The sequence below is a fragment of the Citrus clementina genome, unplaced genomic scaffold, assembly GCF_000493195.1.
Source record: "Citrus clementina cultivar Clemenules unplaced genomic scaffold, Citrus_clementina_v1.0 scaffold_1, whole genome shotgun sequence".
NCBI classification, from domain to species: domain Eukaryota; kingdom Viridiplantae; phylum Streptophyta; class Magnoliopsida; order Sapindales; family Rutaceae; genus Citrus; species Citrus x clementina.
The window spans coordinates 11,609,195-11,618,345 of record NW_006263303.1 but is presented as its reverse complement, the minus strand read 5'-3'; the positions used below and the strand labels follow the sequence as shown (position 1 = coordinate 11,618,345).

Here is a 9,151-nt window from a genome sequence, read left to right as displayed (position 1 = left end):
AGCATGATTCATCATTTCAGATATTCTCTGTTGCATACTTGATACCACTAATTCTTCTCCAATTGGTGGGCCAGACATGCACACTAGCGGTTTCATGGATTTTGGGATAATGCCGAGTACTTGGCTTCCTCTGGTAAAAACAGCTTCTGAGACAAGTCTTGATAACCCTCGTTCACCTCCTCCATATACAAGATGCAGTTTCCTCTCTGCTATGACACGACCAAGATCTACAACTGCCTGAACGAACTCTTTGTACCTTCCATAGTGAAACCCAGAAAGCACACAAATATTTTTGAATTGTTTACTCGAAGATGCTGCCATTGGACTAATTTTTCAAAAACAAGTTGTGAGTCTTTGAAAAATGAGCTCATATTTAAAGATCTTGGTGACATAAATAATGAGAAATAGCTGTAAATGGGTTGGCATATTTGTCAAATGACGAGGAAAGCACGTGGCTCAATAATTCAAAAACAAACAGTAAAAAAAAAGTAATGATTAGAAAAAGCAAACAGTAAAAGAAACCAAATATTTATTAAATACAAAATCACATCGCTAAATGCAATAATGCAAATGATAAAATAATAGTAAAGTAAAATAACAGTGAAGTGAAAGGATATTTACTGGTAGTTGTGATTGTGGCTCACATCTTCCTCTGGTTTTACGTCCAGTAACGGCTTGAACGCCCTCTATGGGTCGAGGATCAGCTTCCCATCCAGTTTTCTTATAAACTGACAAACAGGGTCTTTTTGAGTCAGATTCCCAAGACTAAACTGTGCACTTTGTTTTTGGAATAGTATCCACATTGTAAATCTCACATTGCACAAATCTGCTTCGATGCATCTCAAGAGATCTTAAGATATCATCCAACGATTCTTTACTCATGCCATCTTTAACGAATTTAATTTTATCTTCACAAGTATCAGAAACCATTCCTAAAGATTTACAATCCGGTCGTTTGCAACCAAGTCTTACACAGTTATGACATTTTAAGCCAAGTCGTTTAGCTCTCCTTTTCTTAGCAAACGTACTTTTACCAAAACCAGGCATGTAAGAAACAAATTGACCAGAAAACTCACCTGCTAATCAGACCTTTGCTTCAATTAACCAACGAATGTCAGAAGGAATGCCATTGATCATTAACAAACGCAGTCATTCACAACGAGCTTTGTAAATTTTCCTGAGGGCATTCTGAGGGAGAGAGGGAAAATGCTTATGGAGTTTATGTTGTATTTCTTCCATGTTTGATCTTGGGGTTTCAGTTATTGTGGGAAACTGAAGATACCGACTTAAGAAGTCACGGAGTACCGTTATCCGCCATTTATATAGGAAAATAAATCAAAACACACCAAAATCAAATCTGCAAAATCAAATCAAGCGTGAAAGCGAGCAAAAAGAAGCACACAATATAAAAGGAAAATGAACTTACATTCATCCTCTCATTGAGTTAACCTCAAGCTCCATTTGAAATTCATATATGCCACTCTCTACTGTTCTGAGTTGTCCCTCTAGATCCTCAACATAGGACACGAATTCTGGTGGTTGTAGATCCCAAAGTGGATGTGATTTACAGCTTTGTATCAGGCCTCTTAAGTGAAATTTTATACACAGAAATCTTTTAAGATGTGCAAACAGGAATTTTCTCATTGAGGTGCTCATGATGTAAAATGAAAATTGATGAGAGAATGTACAACTGTCAAACAAACACGCTTACACAAGAAAAATAATGTTAAAAAAAACTATGTACAGTGCATCAATCTAGAGAAAAAAAAATCAAACAATGAAATGGTAAAATAATAGTAAAACAAAACAAAAAAAATAAAATAAATCATTAAAGACTTAATCAAGAACTGGTGGGTCACCCAAATTAATTTCGGTGTCCTTGTCACGTGGGTAATGTTCCAGATATGATTTTAATATTTGACCATTAACTTTAAATGTGACACCGTTCTTTGGATTCTCAATTTCTATGGCCCCATATGAATATACATTTTTTACAACAAATGGGTCACTCCATTTTGACTTTAACTTTCCTGGAAATAAATGAAGACGAGAATTATAAAGCAACACTTTTTGACCAATCTAAAATGTTTTTCGAAAAATTCTTTTATCATGAAATGGTTTTGTTCTTGCCTTAATAATTCTTGAATTTTGATATGCATCATTCCTTAATTCCTCAAGTTCATTCAATTGCAATTTTCGCACATTACCAGCATCATCCAAATTTGAATTAAAAGCTTTAATAGCCCAAAGTGATTTATGTTCAAGTTCAACAGGTAAATGACAAGGTTTACCATAAATTAACCGATAGGGTGACATTCCTAATTATGTTTTAAATGCAGTGCGGTAAGCCCAAAGTGCATCATTAAGTCTAAGAGACCAATCTTTTCGATTTGGGTTAACCGTTTTTTCCAAAATTTGTTTTATCTCCCTATTTGCTAATTCAACTTGACCATTTGTTTGAGGATGACAAGGGGTAGCAATTTTATGTGTAATTCCATATTTCTTCATTAAAGACTCAAATGACTTATTACAAAAATGCTTACCTCCATCACTGATAATGGCTCGAGGGATTCCAAATCGATTTAAAATGTTTTCTCTTAAAAATTTAATCACAGTTTTACTATCATTATTTCGACAAGAAATTGTTTCAATCTATTTTGAGACATAATCAACTGCAACTAATATATACACAAATCCAAAAGATGATGGAAATGGACCCATGAAATCAATTCCCCAACAGTCAAATATTTCAATTTCAAGTATGGGATTTAAGGGCATCATGTTTCTTTTTGTAATTGATCCCAATTTTTGACATTTTTCACAACTTTTACAGAATTCATATGTGTCTTTAAACATGGTAGGCCAATAAAATCCACACTGTAAAATTTTAGCAGTAGTTTTTCTTGAAGAAAAGTGACCACCACATGCTTCAGAATGACAAAAATTAATGACACTACTTACCTCATTATCAGGAATACATCGCCGAAAAATTTGATCTGGGCAATATTTGAACAAATAAGGATCATCCCAATAAAATTTCTTTACTTCAACAAAAAATTTCTTCTTCTCTTGAGCATTCCATTGCAAAGGCATTTTACCTGTAACAAGAAAATTAACAATATTAGCATACCATGGCATTGAAGTAACAGAAAATAAAAATTCATCAGGGAAAGAATCATTTATGGGTGTTATATCATTGCAGAATTCGGATGTGAGTCTTGATAGATGATCAGCAATAACATTTTCAGCACCCTTTTTATCTTTGATGGTAAGGTCAAATTCCTGTAGTAACAAAATCCAACGAATTAGTCTCGGTTTGGCATCCTGTTTACTCATCAAATATCTCACAGCAGCATGGTCAGTAAACACAACAGATTTAGAGCCAAGCAAATATGAACGGAATTTGTTTAATGCAAATACCACAGCAAGTAATTCTTTTTCAGTTGTAGAATAATTCATTTGAGCACTATCCAAAGTCTTACTCGCATAATAAATCACAATAGGCTTACCATTCCTTCTTTGTCCTAAAACAGCACCAACAGCAAAATCACTTGCATCACACATTAATTCAAATGGCAAAGACCAATCACGAGATTGCATAATAGGTGCAGATGTTAAAAGATAAATTATTTTTTCAAAAGATTTTTGGCAATCATCATTCCATTCAAACGGTGCATCTTTTAACAAGAGGTTACAAAGTGGTTTAGATATGGCAGTAAAGTTTTTTATAAACCTCCTATAAAATCCTGCATGTCCTAAAAAGGATCGCACATCTCTAACTGTTTTTGGTTGTGGCAATTTAGATATGACTTCGATTTTTGCTTTGTCAACTTCAATTCCTTTAATAGAAACAACATGACCCAAAATAATTCAAGAAGTAACCATGTAGTGACATTTTTCCCAATTCAACACTAGTTCTTTTTCAACACATCTTTTTAAAACTTTCTCCAAATTATCAAGGCAATCATCAAAAGAATTCCCAAACACAGTCAAATCATCCATAAAGACCTCTAAACAATGTTCAACCATATCACAAAAGATGCTTAACATACATCTTTGAAATGTTGCAGGAGCATTACAAAGCCCGAATGACATTCGTTTAAATGCAAATGTTCCAAATGGACATATAAATGTGGTCTTTCTTGATCATCAAGTGCTATAGGAATTTGATAATAGCCTGAATATCCATCTAAAAAACAGTAGTAGGGATGTCCTGCTACTCTTTCTAAGATTTGGTCAAGGAATGGTAATGGAAAATGATCTTTTCTAGTGGCTTCATTTAATTTTCTATAATCAATGCACATGCGCCAACTAGATGTAATTCGTGTTGGAATTAATTCACCTTTTTCATTTTTAACAACAGTGATTCCAGATTTTTTAGGCACTACTAGTGTAGGACTTACCCACTTACTATCAGAAATAGGGTAGATAATTCCCACATCAAGTAATTTAAGGATTTCTGTTTTGACTACCTCTTTCATGTGTGGGTTTAATCTTCTTTGAGGTTGTTGACATATTTTAGCATTTTCTTCCAAATTAATTCTATGTGTGTAGATTAAGGGATTAATGCCTTTAATGTCATTTAAAGTCCATCCTATTGCATTTTTATGCTTTTTAAGAACAGTAAGTAACTTACCTTCTTGGTCGCTTGTTAAAGTAGAAGAAATCACAACATGATAAGTTTGTTCTTCTCCAAGAAAAGCATATTTCAATCCTTCAGGCAAATGTTTCAATTCCATTTTAGGCGCTTCTTGTTGTTCTATCTTTTCAATACTTCCAAGCTCCTCAAATTTTGGCTCGTCATCATAATTTTGTGAAGTCTGCACAGAATCAAGCAACGAATTTATATTAGAAATATCAAGTTCAAATTACTTATTTGACTCAATTGAATTAACTAAACAAAGATTAGAAAGTTCAGAAAAATCCCCTTTTTGAATATTTTCCTTGATACAAGATTCAAACAATTCCTTTTGTTCATCAGTATCATCTTCATTCTCATTTTCATCATTAGGTTGCCTGCACATGTTGAAAACATTCAATTCCAAAGTCATATTCCCAAAGGATAAATTCATTAAACCATTCCTACAATTAATCAAAGCATTAGCAGTTGCTAAAAATGGTCGACCTAAAATTACAGGAATTTGTTTGTAATTATTCACAACAAGTTCAATTTCCAATACAATAAAATCCATAGGATAAATAAATTTATCAACATGTACTAAAACATCTTCCACTATTCCTTTTGGTATTTTAACTGATCTATCGGCTAGCAAAAGTGTAGTTGAAGTTGATTTTAACTCACCAAGATTAAGTTGAAGATAAACTGAATATGGAAGCAAATTAACACTAGCACCAAGATCTAGTAAAGCATGCTCAATTCTGTGGTTACCAATAATACAAGAAATGGTAGGACAACCAGGATCTTTATATTTCAACTTATTATTAGTAGACAGAATTGTACTTACCTGTTCGGCCATGAAAGCCCTCTTTCTTACCTTCAGTTTCCTCTTAACAGTGCACAAGTCCTTTAAAAATTTGGCATATGAAGGAACCTGCTTGATTGCATCTAATAGAGGAATGTTAACTTTCACTTGCTTAAAGATTTCATAAATTTTAGAAGTGTGGTTTGATTTCTTTGGTTTATTCAATGCATGCGGAAATGGTGGTTCAGGTGGAACACTAGTTATTTCTTCACTAGGTGTAAGTTCATTCAGTCCTTCCTTACCCTTTGAATTTTCATCATTTTCATAAGGTTCAGGCATAGGTCTATCAACAACCTTACCACTACGAAGAATTATAACTGACTTGACTTGGTCTATGGGTGGATTTTGTTGAATTTTAGGATTTGGTTGTGGTTGGGCTGGAAATTTTCCTTTTTCTTGAATGGTGAGTGCATAAGCAATTTTAGCAAGAGTATCTTTCAAATCAGAAAAAGTTTGTGCATTTTGATTGTTAATAGCATCTTGCTTTCTGATGAATGAATGCATTGTGTCTTCCAGATTTTTCCAGGGTGGTGGAACATATGGTGCATAAGGCTGAGGATTTTGAAAATTTTGTGGAGGTGGTGCTTGTGAAGATTGTGCATTATTATTATTCCTCCAACTGAAATTCGGATGATTTCTCCAACCAGGATTATAAGTCTGTGAATATGGGTTTGGTTTATTGAAAGTGTTAATGACATTAGCTTGATCATTTAGACATTCTTTAAGTGCAGGCAAAGTGGGACACTCTTGAGTGAAATGATCATTCGAATTACATATGTTACATGCAATTTCTTGAACAGATTTTACTTGATCACTCTCTTTATGCTCCAAAGCTTCAACTTTCCTAACTAGGGATGCAAATTTTGCTTGTAAATCATGATCTTCCCTAAGGTTATGGATTCCTCCACTAGATGGAGATGATTGTTGCTTATTTGTCAATTCAAAAGTTCCAACAGTATCCCAATGTTGTGCATTTTCAGCTAATTGGTCAAGGTCATCTAGTGCATCTTCAGGATTTTTATCCCTAAATTCACCATTACACATCATTTCAACAACCTGTCTACTTTGGGGCATTAAGCCCTCATAGAAGTAAGTGACCAATCGCCAAGTTTCAAAACCATGATGTGGACATATGTTAAGCAACTCTTTAAACCTATCCCAACATTGGTATAATGTTTCTCCATTTTTTTGAGTGAAAGAAGTGATTTGCCTTTTAAAAGAATTTGTTCTATGAGGTGGAAAGAATTTTTTCAAAAACTGTTCTTGCATGTTATTCCAAGTTCTTACTGATCCAGATCTAAGGTTTTGTAGCCAAGTTTTAGCTTTATCTTTTAATGAAAAAGGAAAAAGCTTTAATCTAATTATATGTTCATGCTACAATTTTGGTCTGTGTATGTATTACAAACTTCCTCAAAATCTCTTAGATGCAAGTACGGATTCTCAGATTCTAAACCATGAAATGTTGGTAAAAGTTGGATAATACCTGGTTTAAAGTTGAATCGAGATGCTTCTGGAGGAAATACTATACACGACGGTGCTCCGGTTCTGGTTGGATTCATGTAGTCTCTCAGAGTTCTTGGTTGATTCTGATCATGCCCATGTTGAGATTGGTTGTCTCCCTGATCAATTTGAGGGTTAAGTTCGCCCAAAACGTTTTCGCCTTGATTCTCATCCATGATTGGTGGCGGAGATTGAGATTTACGAATTAACCTGCCACTTGAAGATCGAGACCAACGTCTCATGCAATGGTTATGTTATAAAGATAATATTTACACAAATTGATAACAAAATAAAATAAAAAAATAAATAAGCAAATAATATAAGTGTACAAAAGAAAATTAAATAACAATTTTGGTGGTTGAACCCACCAATAAAGTAAAAACAATAAATGCAAAATTAAAAAAAATGGTGGTTGAACCCACCAATTAACAATAAATTAAGTAAAAAATAAATGCAAAAGAAAAAAAAGAAAAAAAATGGTGGTTGAACCCACCAATAAAAAAATACAAAATTAAATAAATTATGAAAATTAAATAACTGAAAATAAAAGTTAAGAGTTAGTAGTTAGTTTGGTGGTTAAACCCACCAATAAAGCAAAAATAAATAAATACGAAATTAAATAAATGCAGAAAATTAAATAACTGAAATTAAATAAAAGTTAGGAGTTAGCAATTAGTAAGTTAAGAGTTAGTAATTAGAGTTAGTAGTTAAAGTTAGTTATGTCCAAAATAAGTCCAAAATATGTCCAAAATATGTTCAAAGTATATTCAAGTCTTGATTATTTTGAGGAATTTCGTCTAGGGATTCTATTGCAAATTATTTTCAATTTTATGGTCAAACTGTAATTTTTAGAAGTTTAGAATTAGCAATTTGGGATGAAAGTGAAACAGTTGAAAGATGTCGGGGTCCGAACGTAATTACCAGAAGATTGGGCTAGAAACGGAAATTGTTGGGGTTCAACAAGAATTATGAAAGATATGGGGACAAAAGAGAATTTAAGGAAAGGAAAAGGGGGCAAACGAAATTTTACATAGAAGAGAAAAGTAAAAAACAGAAAAACAAACCAAATAAAAAAAAAACTTTTCCCCGGCAACAGCGCCAAAAACTTGACACAACTTAAAATTAAATTTTAACTCCCAAGTATAAGAGTGTCTTGTTGTATTATAACTCGGTGAGTCTGAGGTCGATCCACAGAGAAAAGATTTAATTAGTTTATTTTATTTTATCTAAAAATTGAAATTAAAACTTGAATATAAACAACTTAATTTAAATGAAACTATGGAATTGAACTAGTTAGGGTTATGGATCCACTCTTAGAAATAAATAAAACTTAATAAATTCTTTTTGCCAATTTGTTTTAGATTTATTACCCAAAAGATTAATTATAAAAATTATTATTATTTTCCCTTTAAATTTATGACGGATTAAGTATTTATTGTGCCAAAATTTAATTTGTCTACAATAAGTCAAAATACCATTTCACCATGCCTTATATTAAGATCTTAAGAATTTATTGTGCCAAATTCATTTGTTTGTCTACAATAAATCAAATTTTCAAAATATAAAACATGTATAAAATTAAATAGAAAATAATTTAATTTATAAAAGTAAACATAGAATTTGATTAAATTATATTTATTTCTTAAGAGTTTCACCTTCCCCTAACTAATATTATTTAGTTAAGCATAATTAAAATAAAAAGAAGTAGTAAAATTGAATTACTTATAATTAAAAAAATAAAAACAACTAAAATTGGAAATAAAACTAATTTTATTAATGAAAATAATTATACAAAATATTAAAAATACACCTGGAAATCAAGATTACAAGGAGATTGAGAGAATTTGAGAAGAAGAGAGTTGTAGAGAGATGATTAAAATATAAAAATGAAGTTCTATTTATAGAGAAATAAATTCATAATCCAGTGCTTTGCGGTTCATCATAGGCTTCATGCATGTGCTCCTCACAACCCTTAGATCAAGATCCAATGGCTGTCAAACTTCAAAAGTGAACACCACACATGGCATCATTTGACTCGTCTGATTTGCCCAAAGAACGGTTGAGATTTGGCGGGTTAATGGGTGGATCGGGTCGACCCGAATACAAAGATTTGGATCCTCCAACTTGCTTCACCAACCATTGCCACGTGGCACAATCATGGCCATTGA

The 9,151-nt window shown here is 32.5% G+C and overlaps 1 non-coding gene and 1 pseudogene across 1 annotated transcript; one reads left to right on the top strand and one right to left on the bottom strand.

The window, feature by feature from the left end:
* Positions 1–2,322: 2,322 nt before the first annotated feature.
* LOC112095636 lies at positions 2,323–7,159 on the bottom strand (annotated as a pseudogene).
* LOC112095938 lies at positions 6,598–6,706 on the top strand. The gene has a single exon (XR_002904098.1). It is a non-coding gene; the product is annotated as a small nucleolar RNA R71 (small nucleolar RNA).
* Positions 7,160–9,151: the final 1,992 nt, after the last annotated feature.